This window comes from Podarcis liolepis (assembly GCF_965112155.1).
Source record: "Podarcis liolepis genome assembly, chromosome: 2".
NCBI classification, from domain to species: Eukaryota; Metazoa; Chordata; class Lepidosauria; order Squamata; family Lacertidae; genus Podarcis; species Podarcis liolepis.
In genome coordinates this window covers 13,572,824-13,589,775 of record NC_139555.1, presented here as the reverse complement: position 1 = coordinate 13,589,775, position 16,952 = coordinate 13,572,824, and the positions used below count along the sequence as shown (strand labels likewise).

Genomic DNA, 16,952 nt, shown 5'->3' with positions numbered 1-16,952 from the left:
ACCAGATGTCAAAGAGAAAAACAACTACCAGACTTTTAGAAGACATCTAAAGGCAGCCCTGTTAAGGGAAGCTTTTAATGTTTAACTTACTATTGTATTTTAATATTCTGTTGGAAGCCGCCAAGAGTGGCTGGGGAAACCCAGCCAGATGGGCAGGGTATAAATCATAAATTATTATTATTATTATTACTGTATTATTATATACTGTTTTTGCAAAGAGAAAACTAAAACATCCCACCCACTGAAGGAGCCCACCTATAATTAAAAGCCAAAGGCTTTGTGGAATAAAACTGGTTTTGCCTGGCAACTAAATGCCATGTGAGCCTTCCTGAGGAGAGTATTCCACAAGTGGGGAGCCACCACTAAAAAGGCCCCGTTCTGGTGTTGCCCTCCATGGAACCTCCCATGGAGGGGGCACACGGAGATGATGATCACAGGGTCAGTTCCTTCCTTGGGGGTTTTTAAGCAGAAGTTGGGTGGCCATCTGCCATGGATGCTTGAGCTGAGATTCCTGCATTGCAGGGGGCTGGACTAGATGACCCCTGGGGTCCCTTCCAACTCTACAATTCTGTGATTCTATGTGGGGAGAGGTGGTCCTTGAGGTATTGGTTCTGGAGCTGCATAAGGCTGATCAAAACCAGCACAAATTGGTGGCCAGTGCACTCAGGCCAGGATTTTTTATTATGTTTATTGATTGATTTTATATACTGCCCTCAGGGCAGTTCACAGAATAAAATAAAGATATAAAAACACAAAATACATAACAAAAAGAAAAACAACCTAATACACCCCCAAACCCCCCCCCCATTTTAAAAGAGCATATGATGTAAATCAGGTCGACCAATGGCCTGGTTAAAAAGGAATGTTTTTGCCTGTTGCCTAAAGGTGTATAATTGAAGGCACCAGGCGAACTTCCCTGGGGAGAGCATTCCACAGACAGGGAGTCACTGCAGAAAAGGCCCTGTTCTCGTGGTGCCACCCTCCGGACCTCTCAAGGAGGAGGCACACGAAGGAGGGCCTCAGAAGATGATCTCAGGGTCCGGGTAGGTTCATATGGAAAGAGGTGGTCCTTGAGATACTGCGGTCCTGAGCCGTTATGTGCTCAGACTGTTTTGCTCTGGTGTGCAGCCTGGCCACTGACTTCTGCACCAACAGCAGTTTCCAAACCGTCTTGAAAGGCAGTCCCCCATATAATGTGTTGCAGTAAACTAATCTAGAAGTTAGGCTATCCCTGTCCAGATAGGGGCACAGCTGGGCCACCAGCCAAAGCTGATGGAAGACACTTCATGCCAGCAAAACCATCTGAGCCCAAGTGACAGCAATTGATTCAGAAGTACCTCCAAGCCATGTACCTGCTCCTTCAAAGGGAGTGTCGTCCCATCAAAACCAAGTCACCTCCCATCCATTCATCCCATCCCACCAACAATGCCTTATTCTTGTCAGGATTAATCTTCAGTTCATTGGCTCTCATTCAGTCCATTAATGAGAAAAAACATCTATCTAGCACATCTACTGCCACATCTGCAGAGATAAATTAATCCTTATGTAACCAAAAAAGGACCGTCCACAGAGAACAAGGAGGGATCAGCAGGCTAAGGTTTGAAGAAGCATATTTTTTAAAAATAAAATTGTATGTAAGAGAGAGGGACCTTAAATACAGCCTAACAAGGACTAATGAGGAAGCTCAGTGGCCATGAAATGCTGACTGACAGTTAGGAAGGTGGTAGTGGTGGAGGAAAATAACACAAGAAGAAGAGGGAATGCAATGGAGTACACTATTCTTAAAAAAAAGTACATGGCGGGATGGCTCCCAGAACAGGAGCACTACACACTACAACATTTTGCTGCAGGTCCCATTTGCTCATCGCTGATTGCCTGATGTTCAATAAGAAGAAATAAAGTAACAGGACCTGTAAACAGGGAACTTTTAATTAAAGGCACAGGAGTCTACACTGGAGAGGCTGGTTCTGCAATTGTAGAAAAATCACAAATCAGGTCTGGAAAAACAAGGGAGAAATCAGTGTACTGCAACAATTGGACAATGATGTCAGGTTTTCTGTAAAAAGTGAGAGAACACCGGATGTTATTTACTGAAAGGAGAATTAGAGTAGACACAACTCAGGGTAGTGGCTTTTCAATTGAATCAGAACTCCTTGCCTTATCTTCTTCACAGATGTATTTAACACTCTGAGTTTATCTTAAAACGTAACTTCTAATGCAAGAGAAGCTTCCCACTTTTACTAAGCTATGTAAACCAAAGCTTTGCACTTTTATTAAGCAATATAAACCAAGCACGGCATCATCAAATGTTTCAGTCTGCCTCCTATCTTCCAAATATTGCAGCAGGACTATTTCATTCTTGCTCCTTCCTTCAGCAACGGGAAACAATATTTGAATTAAATTCAGAATATTTACCAGCAAGGCTTTCAGCATGGATCCTGAGTGCTGGACTTACGTGGAGCCCTGAGATGATGCTGGAATACAACTCTCATCATCAGAGCCCAACAACATCTAGAGGTCTACAGGTTCTCCACCCTGGTGTAGGCCAGCCAAAACTCACTTCAAAAGAAATCAAAAGGCGTATGCCACCCTGGGCATGTTGTGTTTATGTCCTGGCACTGAACAAACTTTGCCCTCCTACCAGCCAGCTGCTAGCAGTGGTGGCTGATTTACTTTCCCCCCAGAATCAGAAATCTCTGCCACCCCAAAGTCTTGCCAGGATGATATCAGCAAAGTCAGGTGAATCTGAACTGTCTGGGACCATTCTGACGTTAGAAGCAATGTGGCCAACCGATATCCTTTCCTCTATGCCTCATTTACATGCCATAATTCTATTGGCTGTACAAAATCAGAGCTTTTGGAGCTGAGCTTGGCTGGCAGATGAAGTTCTTCTGGGCAGAGCCATTTTGGTCTTGCCAAGTTTTCGTCATAAATCCTATCGGATTCTGTCCTTCGCTACCCGGAACACTGCTTAAAATTTGAGAATTGACTGGATGCGGTTTTCAAAAAAGCATCGCTTCCAACAAAGCCAAGCTGACAAAAATATACATCCATAATCATAGCTGCCTCCAAACCTCAGCAGGAGACCCTTTCCTTAAAGGATCTGATTCCACTGCCACAGCTAGAATCACAAGTGTGTGTGTGTGTGTGTGTGTGATGCCTCAAACACAGGCTGAAATCAAATATCATAGCAAAGAGAATATACGTGGTAGCTCCCATGCGACCCAGTGACAGCAATCTTGCACACCACCAGGTCTAACCCACGCTAACCACATGCTTCCACCGAGACGAAGGAGGGACTCTCACGGCAAGGACAATGAGTATTTGTACATAGACGCGCATTGCTGGCTCTTTTAATTAACCCAGGGGGTATTGTTGCCTGGCAATTAGAGCACGGAGCAAGGATGTTTACATTCAGTCCTTGGCTCAAGGAGGAAATCTAGTTCTAGAGCACATCTGCACTATGGATGTAAACTGGGTTCCAAAACTCTCCCACGAAAGAACTCTGGGCACTGTAGTCCTGTCACAGAATAATAGAGCCGTAGAGCTGGAAAGGAGCTAAAAGGTCATCTAGACCAACCCCCTGCAAAGCAGGAATGACAGCTGTTGAGGCAGTAAGAATCACAAAAAAGGTATCAGCAGTTTCATGAAAAGAGAGCTTGGGGCAAGCGATGGCAATGAAACCCGTTAATGTGAAGACATGTGGGATAGGTAAAGGTAAAGGGATCCCTGACCATTAGGTCCAGTCATGGCCAACTCTGGGGTTGTGGCGCTCATCTCTCTTTATTGACCGAGGGAGCCGGCGTACAGCTTCCGGGTCATGTGGCCAGCATGACGAAGCCGCTTCTGGCGAACCAGAGCAGTGCACGGAAATGCCATTTACCTTCCCGCCAGAGCGGTACCTATTTATCTACTTGCACTTTGAGGTGCTTTTGAACTGCTAGGTTGGCAGGAGCAGGGACCGAGCAACGGGAGCTCACCCCATCGTGGGGATTTGAACCACCAACCTTCTGATCGGCAAGTCCTAGACTCTGTGGTTTAACCCACAGCGCCACCCGCGTCCCGAAATGTGGGATAGTAGTCAACAAAGGTTAACTCTGAGTAGACACATTGAAATGAATGGACCTAACGTAGCCCTGTTTATGCATTTCAGTGGGTTTACTCTGAGTAAAAGTTTGGTGAACACTGCATTTTATAGTGATGTGCAATTAAAGGCAACGTCTTGCTGGCCAGGACTTTTGGATTTTCTTTCCAGTGCTACCACCCACCACCTATGAAGAACAATATCTCCTCTCTGTTTCGGTTTCCGGCATAAAAGGCAGCTTCTGCGTCGTGTCACACTCTAGAGCAGAGATGGCCAACTTTGAATTCTTGGACTACGACTCCCATCAGCCCCATCCAGCATGGCCAATGGTAAGGGATGATGGGAGTTGTAGTCCAACAATGTTTGAACAGCGCTCAGTTGACAATCCATGTTCTAGAGCCACCAAGACACAGAACCCAGGGTGGGATATGCAAATGAAGGGGTGGAGTTATGCAGATAGGCGCTTACTTGATTCTTACTGAATCCCACCAGGCTGATAAACACCAAGGTTGACAGAATGAGGGCCAGTGTGCAAGTAGAATTTACACAGATTTGAATCCACACCCATCTACACAGCTCCCTGGGTGACCTTGACCCAGTCGCTTGTCTCAGCCTAACCTATTTCACAGGGTTGTTGTGAGGATAAAATGGGAAGCGAGGTGATCCATTAGTAGCTTGGAAGAAAGGGCAGGACAAAATGGCCTAAAAAATAGACAGATTTTACAAACTATTGGAGACATCTCATATGCAACATTTATTTCATTTCCAAAAGGTTTGGGCAGGAAATCTACCTGACAATCCTGGCTCCATGTTACTTAGTGGGATCAGAACATGCTATTTTCCACCTGTTGGAATAGTCTTAGTAATATTTCCACTGATTCATTTTCATAATGTATGTAATTGTTCCAGAGCAATTTTTGAAATTCACCAGGTGCAAGTGAAGATGCCATCTGGAGGTGCATAACTAGGGATCTTTGGATCTTGCCTGTTTTCACACACTAACAACACATCCTGTCGAATTCTATCCATGATATTTTATCTGCACAATCGGAATGAATTGCAGGAACCAAAAAAACTCTCATTGAAAAATACAACTGGCCCCAAAATGGCAACTAGACATTCTGTGTTGGCAACTGTAACCCTGGTTTAACGAGCCACTGGGCACCTAGCTTATATATCTGAGTTTCTATTCTAACACTGAGAGTTAACCCAAAGAGAAACCGAATACAGTGGTACCTCGGGTTACAAATGCTTCAGGTTACATACGCTTCAGGTTACAGACTCTGCTAACCCAGAAATAGTGCTTCAGGTTAAGAACTTTGCTTCAGGATGAGAACAGAAATCGTGCTCCGGCAGTGCGGCCGCAGCAGGAGGCCCCATTAGCTAAAGTGGTGCTTCAGGTTAAGAACAGTTTCAGGTTAAGAATGGACCTCCAGAACGAATTAAGTACTTAACCCGAGGTACCACTGTACCCTGTTGCCTTCCCTGCTGTACAGTACAGTGGGCACACAGAAGCATGTCACTATCTTTCAAACAGAATTATTATTTTGTTTGTGGTAGTTGGAGATCCCACCGTAGGTATAAAGGTAAAGGTAAAGGGACCCCTGGCCATTAGGGCTGGGGTTGCGGCACTCATCTCGCTTCTCATCGAGCCAGTGTGGTGTAGTGGTTAAGAGCGGTAGTCACGTAATCTGGGAAACCGGGTTCGTGTCTCCGCTCCTCCACATGCAGCTGCTGGGTGACCCTGGGCCAGTTACACTTCTGTGAAGTCTCTCAGCCCCACTCACCTCACAGAGTGTTTGTTGTGGGGGAGGAAGGGAAAGGAGAATGTTAGCCACTTTGAGACTCCTGAAGGGGAGTGAAAGGCGGGATATCAAATCCAAACTCTTCTTCTTCTTCTTCTTATTGGCCGAGGGAGCCGGCATACAGCAGCGCATGGAAACGCCATTTACCTTCCCGCCAGAGTGGTACCTATTTATCTACTTGCACTCTGATGTGCTTTCGAACTGCTAGGTTGGCGGGAGCAGGGACCGAGCAACGGTTGGAGATACCACCGTAGGTATAGCCAGTTTAAAAACTGTTGAAGGCTTGTGATAGGCAGGAGTCCTGCTGTATCAGGCCAAAGGCCCATCTAGTCTAGTGTCCTGGCCTTGCAGTGGTCAGCAAGATGCCTAAAGGAAACTTGCAAGCAGGAGACCTGAGGACAACAGCCCTTTGCCCACCTGCGATTCCCAGCAACTGGTCTTCAGAGGCATCCTGCTGGGGACATTGGAGATAGGACATCTCCAGCTTGGGAACAAACATAGGAACATGGAAAGCTGCCTTATGCCAAGTTGGAGCATTGGTCCAGCTAGTTCTCCATCATCTCTACGAACTGGCAGAGCCTCTCTCTCTTTCAGAGACGAGTCTTTCGCAGCCCAACTTGGAAATGCCAGAGACTGAACCTAAGACCATCTGTATTGCAAAGCAAATCCTTGAGCTATGGCCCTGGTAGATAAATTAACCCCAGACCTTTTCCAAACACATGTGAGCCGGTCAATATACAGTTTATTCTAACCCAAAATCCTTCAGTCTGAGAGGTGCAACCCCTAAGTGGAGGTTTCATCTGTCCTCAGGTTTGTACCAAAATCACTTCAGGACTCCACATGCCAAAAACATCGATAAGGAACCCTGGTGTCAAACAAAACAAAAACGAAACAACTGAGCTGCGATGTTCTGAAGCATTGATTCAAAGGATTCGCATGGTTGCATCTGACCAGACCAAGATAGTAAGGGGGTGCATAGTGCCCCCTGCTGGATGAGGCCCTGAAGCACTTCCGTGCCCCCTCCTTTTTCAACAACACAAACTTGCTTAAAGGCATCCTCTCCTAAACCCCTCTGTGCTTCCACATCCCCCAGCTCCATATCAGAAATACATGCTGATCCTAACCTTCTCACTGCAGCGGATGAACAGATCACATAACACCATTCACGTAACAAAAGCTACCATAGAGATATCAACATTTTCAAAGGTAGGGGGGTCCATGGGTTGGCTTTTGAAAAATGGGGTTCTATAGTCCTAAGCTAGTTGGGAACCACTTAGTGAATACAGCAACATAACCCCCATCCACCCTATAGCCATGTGGCATGCCTGTTGTGGAGGGCTGGAGGCCTACCAGAGATAAGTGACTTTCCCAAGGTCATATAGGAAGTGTGTGGCAAAAAATGAGACTCTTTATTGTCCGTATTCTAGTTTATAAGCCCCAGCTGAGCCTCTTTGCTTCATAGCACCTAATAGTGTGGGAGGCTTCCCTCCATCTCTTCCCCCCCATCCTAAAATAATAAAAAAATAGGGGGGAAGCTACCAAAGATTGCATAATGAGACTATTGAAATGAGACAGATGGATGGAAAAGCAGAATGGAGGGGGGGGGGTGGATTTGCTTTCCTCTGCTCCAGCAACTGACTCTTCCTACCTAAAAAACATCTCCCCCGACTCCAACAGTCATAGTTCTTCCATGGGGGAAGAGGAGACTACAGCTGTTCTCTTCCACAACCTTAGCAATACACTCCTGAATTCACTTAATGGAAATTAGCTGCCCCTGTAACACCATTTTTACAATCTAGTGAATCCCATATTCAGGGTAATATAAAAAGGGTAAGCGAGGGGGGAGGGTGGCCTTCCTTGTTTTGTAGGCCAAGGGGGGGATTCTAAATCGTTTTTACAATTCTAAATATAGGGCCAGTATGGTGGCAATTTTTCTCAGAGCATAAAATATGTGCTGAATGTGGGGTTTTGTTTGTTTTGGAGCACCAGATCTGAAAGACGAAGCCAACAAATAACAAGAGAGAGTGTGCCTCTGAGCACACGCAGAGTCCATTTCCTCATTATTAACTACGGTATAGCAGATCCCAAACATCTAATCGTCGGGGCATGATTTCCACAGCAGAGGTTGCTGTTGTCAGGCAGGTTTGAAGGGGCAGCCCCTCTGAATTAAACTGGAATAATAATTTAGTAGTGGTTATTCTAAATTAGATAAAGGGGAGAGGTGCAAGCAGACAAAACTCTTGTATGGCTCTGGCGCTGGAGACCATGAAAACAGAATCCCCTCTTCTCCCCTCCCCTCGCCTGGGTCCTGGCTCCCCCTCCCCCTTCCCCAGCTGCCAGCCCTGGGGAATCTCAGTCCATCTGCCTCCTCATCCTTCACTCGCCTCCTCTCTTTCCCCTCCAGCATCCTCCACACAGGGCCCAAGGAGGACCACTCTGCGGGCAAAGGCAGGCCACGGGGAGGGCAGCCCCGGCCAGCCACTTGGCCTCGAAGCAGCCGCATCCTTCCATCTCTGGCTCTAAGCAAAGTGGACGGGTTGGGGGGGGGGGGCGCCGAGAGGAAGCGCAGAAGGTGAAACCCAATCCAAGGGACCGATGGCGCAATTCCATCCTTCATCCACAGTTCGATTGAGGCTGCTGCGCCCTGCCTGCCGTCCCTGCAACCATCCAAGCAGGTGGGGGGGGGGGAGACATGGGGGCTGTTCTTCGGAAAGGGGGGTGGGAAGGAGAGGGCATCCTTCCGCCTCCCCCCCTCCCCGTCAAGATTACTTGTAGGGCTATGTAAAGACCACAGCCGTGCCTTTCCCCCTCCTGCAAAGTCACACCGTGGAGGCAAACCGAAACAGCAAATATTTGCGGGGTGGGGGTGTTGAAAGAGAGGAGGACGCAAGATGAACCCCTCCAAGCGGTGCTCAGCAGAGATCTGAGCCAGCATCAGGACCATCAGCAGCAACAGCAGAGAAAAAGCATCCTTTCGCCAGGACTGGACATCCTTTGCTCCGCGCCATCATTGCCTCTCCATCCATCCATCCCTCCATCCAGACCTCCCCTCCCCCACCAGCTCCATCCCCGGGCGGCCCGAGCCTCTGCCCAACCCCGCACCATAATCCATCTCGTCTCCTAACCCCGATCTCCCCACCCCGATACCCCAGATGCGGATCCTGCGCCCCGCCGCCCCTTACCTCCGCCCGGCAGCGCAGCCTCTCCTCGCAGCCGACGATCCAGCGGCTGCAGCGGCAACAAAAGCGCCCGCTCCTCCTCCTCCTCCTCTTCCTCCTCCTCCTCCTCCTTTCCCCCCGCTCCGTCAGCCGGGCAGGCCGGTCCCCATCTGGCTAATCACCGCGCTCCCCGGACACGAGCGCCGCCGCCGCCAGCAGCAGCTCCAAGGAGGACGATGCGCATCTTCCGCGGCCAAGGCGCGGCGCAAAGATGGAGACGTCCAGGGGGTCCTCCCGGAGCCGGCGCGGGGTAGGCCTTGGGGGCCCGGGCTTCCTCTCCGCTTCCCCGGATCCGCGCGCTCCTGGCCGGCCGCCGCGCACGACCAGCACCGCCAGCTCCGCTCCCTCCCTGCGGCCGGTGCCACCCCGGGGACAGACACGCCCTGGGCCGGGGGGACTTGGGACGGCCTCGGCAGAGCCGGCCAAGCGCCAGCCTCTTAAAGGAGAAGCGGCCTCGCGTGGAAGCGCGCGAGGTAGCCTCTTCGCCCCCAACAGCATAAAAGACGCTTCTTTTATTGGTTACATTTGTATACCACCTCCTCCCCCTCTCCGGTTCGTCCTCTCAACAACCCCGTGAGGTAGGCTAAGAGACGGTGACTGGCCCAAGGTCACACAGGGAGCTTCTTGGCTGAGTGGGGATTTGAACTCGCTGTGGTCTAAACCACGGAGCCTAGGACTTGCTGATCAGAAGGACGGCAGTTCAAATCCCCGCAACAGGGTGAGCTCCCGTTGCTCCGTCCCAGCTCCTGCCAACCTAGCAGTTCCAAAGCACAAAGTGCAAGTAGATAAATAGGTACCACTCCAGCAGGAAGGTAAACGGCGTTTCCCTGCGCTGCTCTGGTTCGCCAGAAGCGGCTTAGTCCTGCTGGCCACATGACCCGGAAGCTGTACGCCGGCTCCCTCGGCCAATAAAGCGAGATGAGCGCCGCAACCCCAGAGTCAGCCACAACTGGACCTAATGGTCAGGGGTTCATTTACCTTTTTACTCCCAGTTTGAATTCCAACCATGACACCTATAGGAGCTGACTCCTAGTGGTTGAAGGGTCTTTGTGCCCCCCATAAAATATTTGCGGGGGCCACCCCCCCAGTTGATGGACATTGCCATTTAAATGGTGTGTGTTCACTGCATCATATGATCAAGAAGGGCTTACCTGCCTCCCCCCATATTTTATTCAAGTTGGCACCCCTGATATGCCATACTGGCTTTTAAAGTATAATAATAATAATAATAATAATAATAATAATAATAATAATACTTTTATTTATACCGCACCCTCCCCGGCCAGAGCCTGGCTCAGGGCAGCTAACACCAGTAAAATTACAATAAAAACATAATAGGGGGGAAAAAGAAAGGAAAAACAAAAACAAAACCCAATTTATAATTGGGGTTAAAATACAATTTCAAATGCAGCCTCATTTTAATAGTAGCCCATATACTGCATTCCAAAGCAGCCCCACATATAGTGGTACCTCTGGTTACGTACTTAATTCGTTCTTGAGGTCCGTACTTAACCTGAAACCATTCTTAACCTGAAGCGCCACTTTAGCTAATGGGGCCTCCTGCTGCTGCCATGCCACCAGAGCATGATTTCTGTTCTTATCCTGAAGCAAAGTTCTTAACCTGCAGCACTATTTCTGGGTTAGCGGAGTCTGTAACCTGAAGCGTATGTAACCCGAGGTACCACTGTATATTATCAGAGTAGTCCTTACAGCAACCCTGCAAGAAGGTCAGTGTTCTCATTCCCATGTGGAAGAAAACAAAAGGAAGGGGCGCCGGGCATCTTATTATATTTATATTCCACTTTTTCCCCAAAGAGTTACCTGCTTCTCCCTCTCCCTCCATTTTACCATTGCAACAACCCTGTGAGGAGGTTGGTCCGGCGCTGAGAAAGGCTGTGACCGGCCCAAGGTCACCCCATGAATGAGTTGAACCTTGTCTCCCAAGCGCCTTTAAAAAAAAAAAAAAAATATTGGTTTTACAACATTTTTTAAACAATACAAACAAATAAAAAGACAAACAAACATGTATAATTTCATAACATTTTTTCATAACCCTCATTTCTCGGACTCCCCCATACCTCCCCTTTCTGCATCCCAATTTCCAAAATTATTTTAGCAGCTTCTAAATAATTTTATCAAATGTGTGTCCTCTTAGTCTTTTCTTCGGCTTAATCTTATGTCACTGTAATCCCTTTTTCTTTCTCAACACCTCGACATTTTAACATTCATCAATTTTATAATAGTTCTTAAGATAAACTTTGAATTTCTTCCAATCCTCTTCCACCGTCTCTTTCCTCTGATCACGGATTCTGCCAGTCATCTCAGCCAGTGTCATGTAGTCCATCACTTTCATCTGCCATTCTTCCAGGGTGGGTAGATCTTGTGTCTTCCAATACTTTGCGATGAGTATTCTTGCTGCTGTCGTAGCATACATAAAGAAAGTTCTATCTTTCTTTAACACCAATTGGCCGACAATGCCCAAGAGAAAGGCCTCTGGTTTCTTAGGGAAGGTACATTTAAGTACTTTTTCCATTTCATTATATATCATCTCCCAGAAGGCCTTAATCTTTGGGCACGTCCACCAAAGGTGGTAGAAAGTACCTTCAGATTCTTTACATTTCCAACACTTGTTATCAGGCAAATGATAAATCTTTGCTAGCTTGACTGGGGTCGTGTACCACCTATAGATCATTTTCATAATATTTTCCTTTAAGGCATTGCATGCCGTGAATTTTATCCCGGTGTTCCACAACCATTCCCAGTCAGCAAACATAATGTTATGACCAATGTCCTGTGCCCACCTTGTCTCCCAAGCTCCTAGTCTGACGCTGCTGCACCACATGGGCTCTTGTTGTAGGTAGAGCATGAGACTTGATTTTAGGGTTGTGGGTTCGAGTTCCACATTGGGCAAAAAAAATTCCTGCATTTCAGGGGGTTGGACTAGATGACCCTTGGGGACCCTTCCAACGCTACAATTCTATGGAATCGGAGTGTGCTCCCCCAACAAGGGATGTGAGGATATCAGTGCTGGTGCAGGAGCTGGCATTTCAGGACTTCAAGCAGCAGGTATAATATCAGTATTGTTAGCAGGATTGGGGAATCTTTTTCAGCCCAGTGCCACGTTCTGTTATGGGCAATATTTCAGGGGCCACACAGGGAGAGGATTGAGGTTTGGACAGGTAGGATGGTTCCTGGTCACTCTGCTATCTGCGTCCACAGTTATATTCACCACCCCCTCTTGCCTTGAGATAGGGAATCCAGGGGGGGTTGATGGACTTTGCTGAAATGGCTAAAATGACCAGAAGAATCAGAAATCAAGAAGACCAAAATTTTAATAATAGGGGAAAATTGTAACTTATCTTAAAGACCATTGTAAACAGTTCAAATCGTTAGTAGGATGGAGAAGTAAAAGATTTGGATCATCAAAAAAGATGCGGGAGGAAGAGATTAAATTAGGACCCACAAAGGGGAGGATGGAAGTCCAGGAGTTTCCTTGGAATCTTGTTTTTATTCTTTATGTTTGATATATATCTGTAAAACTTTAATTTGAAAAACCAAATAAATAAATTAAAAGTAAAAATAAGAGAACCCAGGGGGGTGATTTACAGTGGTACCTCTAGTTGCGAACGGGATCCGTTCCGGAGGCCCGTTCGCAACCTGAAAAGAGCGCAACCTGAGGCACCGTATCTGTGCAGGTGTGCGGCACGATTTGGCACTTGTGCGCATGTGCAAAGTGCGATTTAGCGCTTCCGTACATGCGCGAGTGGCAAAACCCGGAAGTAACACTTTCCGGTACTTCTGGGTCACCGCAGGACGCAACCTGAAAAGACATAACCTGAAGCGTCCGTAACATGAGGTATGGCACTACTGTGAAAGGGATGGGGAGGGAGCTGAGGCCTCCCACGATTTCGCCTACTGCTGCCTCCACTATCTGCCACTATCTGAATTAGTTATCAAGAGTCTGCAAAATCTGGCTTTCTTTGTAGCTTTTGGGGGTTTGGAGTCAAAACCGTTGTCCATGCCTGAAGCAGCAAGCGGTCAGTGCTCAGAAAGCAAGACTGCAATTCATTCAGGGCAGAGGAGCAGTTGGAGGATCATCCAGATGTTGATAGACTACCATTCCCATCATCCCAGACCATTGGCCTTGCTGACTGGAGATGATGGGAGTGAGTCCCACATGGGGATGTCACCACAGTGGCTATTACCGATTAAAGCTATTGAGAGTCTCAACCCAATGCCAAGCTAGTTGAAACTTAAGCTACAATTCTGTGTCCAGATCTAGGGAAGAGGTAAATGTAAAGGTAAAGGTAAAGGGACCCCTGACCATTAGGTCCAGTCGTGACCGACTCTGGGGTTGTGGCGCTCATCTCGCTTTATTGGCTGAGGGAGCCGGCGTACAGCTTCCAGGTCATGTGGCCAGCATGACTAAGCCGCTTCTGACGAACCAGAGCAGCGCATGGAAACACCGTTTACCTTCCCGCCGGAGCGGTACCTATTTATCTACTTGCACTGATGGACTGATCATTTCTTCGTCAGAGGGAAAACGGGCAAATTTAGCAGGGGATCAAATACTTCCCCCCCTCGCTGTACCTGCTTGCTGATGCTTTCAAAGAACTCTAAAAGGTTATAGAGACAAGACTTACCTTTGCAGAGGCCATTCTGATTCTTCTTCAGCAAGAATCATTATGTGATCATTTTATCTTCAAATATGCTTTCAACCAATTTACCCAGAACAGAAATCGAACAAACGTGCCTGACTTCCCAGATCCACCCACTATTATCCATTTTCTAAAAAACTGGCATTGCCTTGGCAACTTTCCAGTTCTCCTGTACAGAGGTCGATCACAGAGACAAGTTACATATTTTTGTTGCAAGGTCAGCAAGTTCGCATTTGAATTCTCGAAGATCACTGCTCTGGACACACCTATCTGGTCAAGATTCCCATGTTCTGAAGTAAACCTTCTGGTCTCCTCTTGCTACCCATGCTGGTGTCCTCTTGGCCTTCGGTAGTACCTTACCTGATTTAGAGTACGTAGCCTGGCTGATCTACTATCGTGGCTTTGAATATCCCCCCCCCCCTCTTGAATTCCCCTTTCATTTTCCTTTTTACCAATCTCGCTGTTATTATTATTTTCGGAAATGTCCTCCTTAGTGGAAGTTGTGCTGGACTTACTTGGCCATTGTCAGCTCGTGTGGGTGTGGGTGTATGTGTGGGTGTCCTGAGGGATTGGGATCATAGACTACAGTGGTACCTCGGGTTACAGATGCTTCAGGTTACAGACTCCACTAACCCAGAAATAGTACCTCGAGTTAAGAACTTTTCTTCAGGATGAGAACAGAAATCACGCGGCGGAGGCGGTGGGAGGTACCACTTTAGCAAATGGTGCCTAAAGTGGTACCTCAGGTTTCAGACGCTTCAGGTTACAGACTCCAATAACCCTGAAGTAGTACATCAGGTTAAGAACTTTACCTCAGGATGAGAACAGAAATTGTGTGGCGGCAGTGGGAGGCCCCATTAGCTAAAGTGGTACCTCAGGTTAAGAACAGTTTCAGGTTAAGAACGGACCTCCAGAACGAATTAAGTTCTTAACCCGAGGTACCACTGTACCATTGTCTCCAACTGACCTTACAATGCCGGGACTGTCATGAAAACCCTGAAGCCATCATGGAACGGTATCCCTTGGGAGGTGGTGGACTCTCCTTCCTTGGTGGTTTTTAAGCAGAGCTTTTTAAGCAGGTTTTTAAGCAGAGTCATGGATGCTTGAGCTGAGACTCCTGCATTTCAGGGGGTTGGTCTAGATGACCCCTGGGGTCCCTTCCAACTCTACAATTCTACAATCGTGGCTTCTCACTTTCTCACACTGAGTCCTGAATTCCCATCTGTGTTGAGGTATGCTAACAGGAAATGATTATACACCTAGGGTGGGGAACTTGCGACCTTCGAGATGTTGCTGAGCTACAACTCGCATCAGTCCCAGAAAGTACCACTGTACAGTGTTGAGCTGGATTGGGATCATAGACTACAGTCCAATGCACACATGTATATATCCCATGAACACAGTAGGGCCTGCTTTCAATTGGGTGTAAGTAGGTCACACTGCAAGAACTGCAAGTCCATCTCCTGCTTTTTGATAAATTGGTTGACCATTTTTTGCACAGGACCATCATCTCAGCGTAGGTCCCTTTCTGTGATACTGAAGAAATAACTTGCTGCCAGAAGCTGTTCTCCAGATCTAGGCAGCTTTCTTTCAATTGCTTATTACAGTAAGCCAGCAAGTGTCCCCTTAACTCTCAGCTTTGCGGATTAGTTGATTAATCTACCAACTGAAGCTTCATAGAATCACAGAACTGTAGAGGTGGAAGGAACCCTGAGGCTCATTTCGTCCAAGCCTCTGCAATGCAGGAATATGCAGCTGTCCCACATGGGAACTGAACCTGTGACCATGGCGTTATCAGCACAGTGCTCTAACCAACTGAACCAGCCACCTGTGTGTTCAGCTTGCCGCCCCATTAAGCAGCATTATTCCTTAGTTAATCCTATATGTTTAATAATAATAATATTTATACCCTGCCCATCTGCCTGGCTTTCCCCAGCCACTCTAGGCGGCTCCCAACAGAATTAATGATGATAATAATAATAATAATAATAATAATAATAATAATGCAATAAAACATCAAACATTAAAAACTTCCCTAAACAGGGCTGCCTTCAGATGTCTTCTAAAAGTCAGACAGTTTTTTATTTCCTTGACATCTGATGGGAGGGTGTTCCACAGGGCGGGTGCCACCACCGAGAGGGCCCTCTGCCTGGTTCCCTGTAGCTTCACTTCTCGCAGGGAGGGAACTGCCAGAAGGCCATTGGAGCTCAGTGTCTGGGCTGAATGATGGGGGTGGAGATGCTCCTTCAGGTATACAGGACCGAGGCCGTTTAGAGCTTTCAAGGTCAGCACCAACACTTTGAATTGTGCCCGGAAACGTACTGGAAGCCAACAGCCTTCATGCACTTCCACTGTAGTACTCAAGTTTATATTTTGATCTGAAGACTGCTAAGTGTCTTAAGCAATTCCTAGGAAGGTGCACGAGCTCCAAATGTGTGTGCGCCCTTGCCACCTATACACCCCTCCCATTAACTTCAGTATCACAGCTCTGCACATGTCTTCCCTAATGAATGCGCAGAGCTGTCCAACAACACTGAAAGGAATGGGAAGTGTCAGCTGGTGCAGGAGCTCTGCAAACTGGTGCAAAAGAGGCTTGGGTTTGGGTGCTGGTTCTTGCTGTAGGCACCAAGGAGATGAATGGAGTGCCTCTGAATCTGTTTGGGGGTGGGTGAGCATATGCCCTTCCCCTTGCTCAAGAAACTACTAAGGAAGCAGCCTGAGCTGCCATAAAAACCCAGCCCTTGCCCACTCAATTATTTAAAGTACCCAATAAAGAAATTAAATGCACGCCAAGGAAGCCGCTGTGTAGGGGAGGCAGAAAAGCAGAGTGCAATATGAGAGCCAGAAATAGCCCCTGATGTTCCTGGTATGTTTCTGCCGTTATGAGTCACCTGCACCCTGGTTCTGCGACGGGCTTTGGTGATGCAACAATTGTTTATATAAAAGAAACAACCACCTGTTCCTCGGTGCAGACAGGGAACATTTGCAGGTGCGCACAGACCCCCGATTTTGCCGCCGGTGTAGCAGACGAGACGACCCGTCCGATCGCCTCGCTTGCTACAGCCATTTCAAGCAGCCAGGAGAAGGGTTTTGTTTTTCTGGGCTCTGCTTCTCCTACAGGAAAACACCGCCGGTGCCTCCTTCCAGCCCCGCAGGGGAAAAGCAACATATTGTCATGACGCAAGTG

At 47.6% G+C, this 16,952-nt stretch overlaps 1 protein-coding gene across 1 annotated transcript in view; it reads right to left on the bottom strand.

Moving 5' to 3' along the window:
- The window catches only part of MAP3K12 (mitogen-activated protein kinase kinase kinase 12), a 110,078-nt gene extending 100,545 nt beyond the window's left edge, over positions 1 to 9,533 (bottom strand). Inside the window, exon 1 of the mRNA XM_083489943.1 lies at positions 9,072 to 9,533. The gene's annotated coding sequence lies outside the window, so the exon portion shown is untranslated. The remainder of the gene's footprint in view (positions 1 to 9,071) is intronic.
- Positions 9,534 to 16,952: the final 7,419 nt, after the last annotated feature.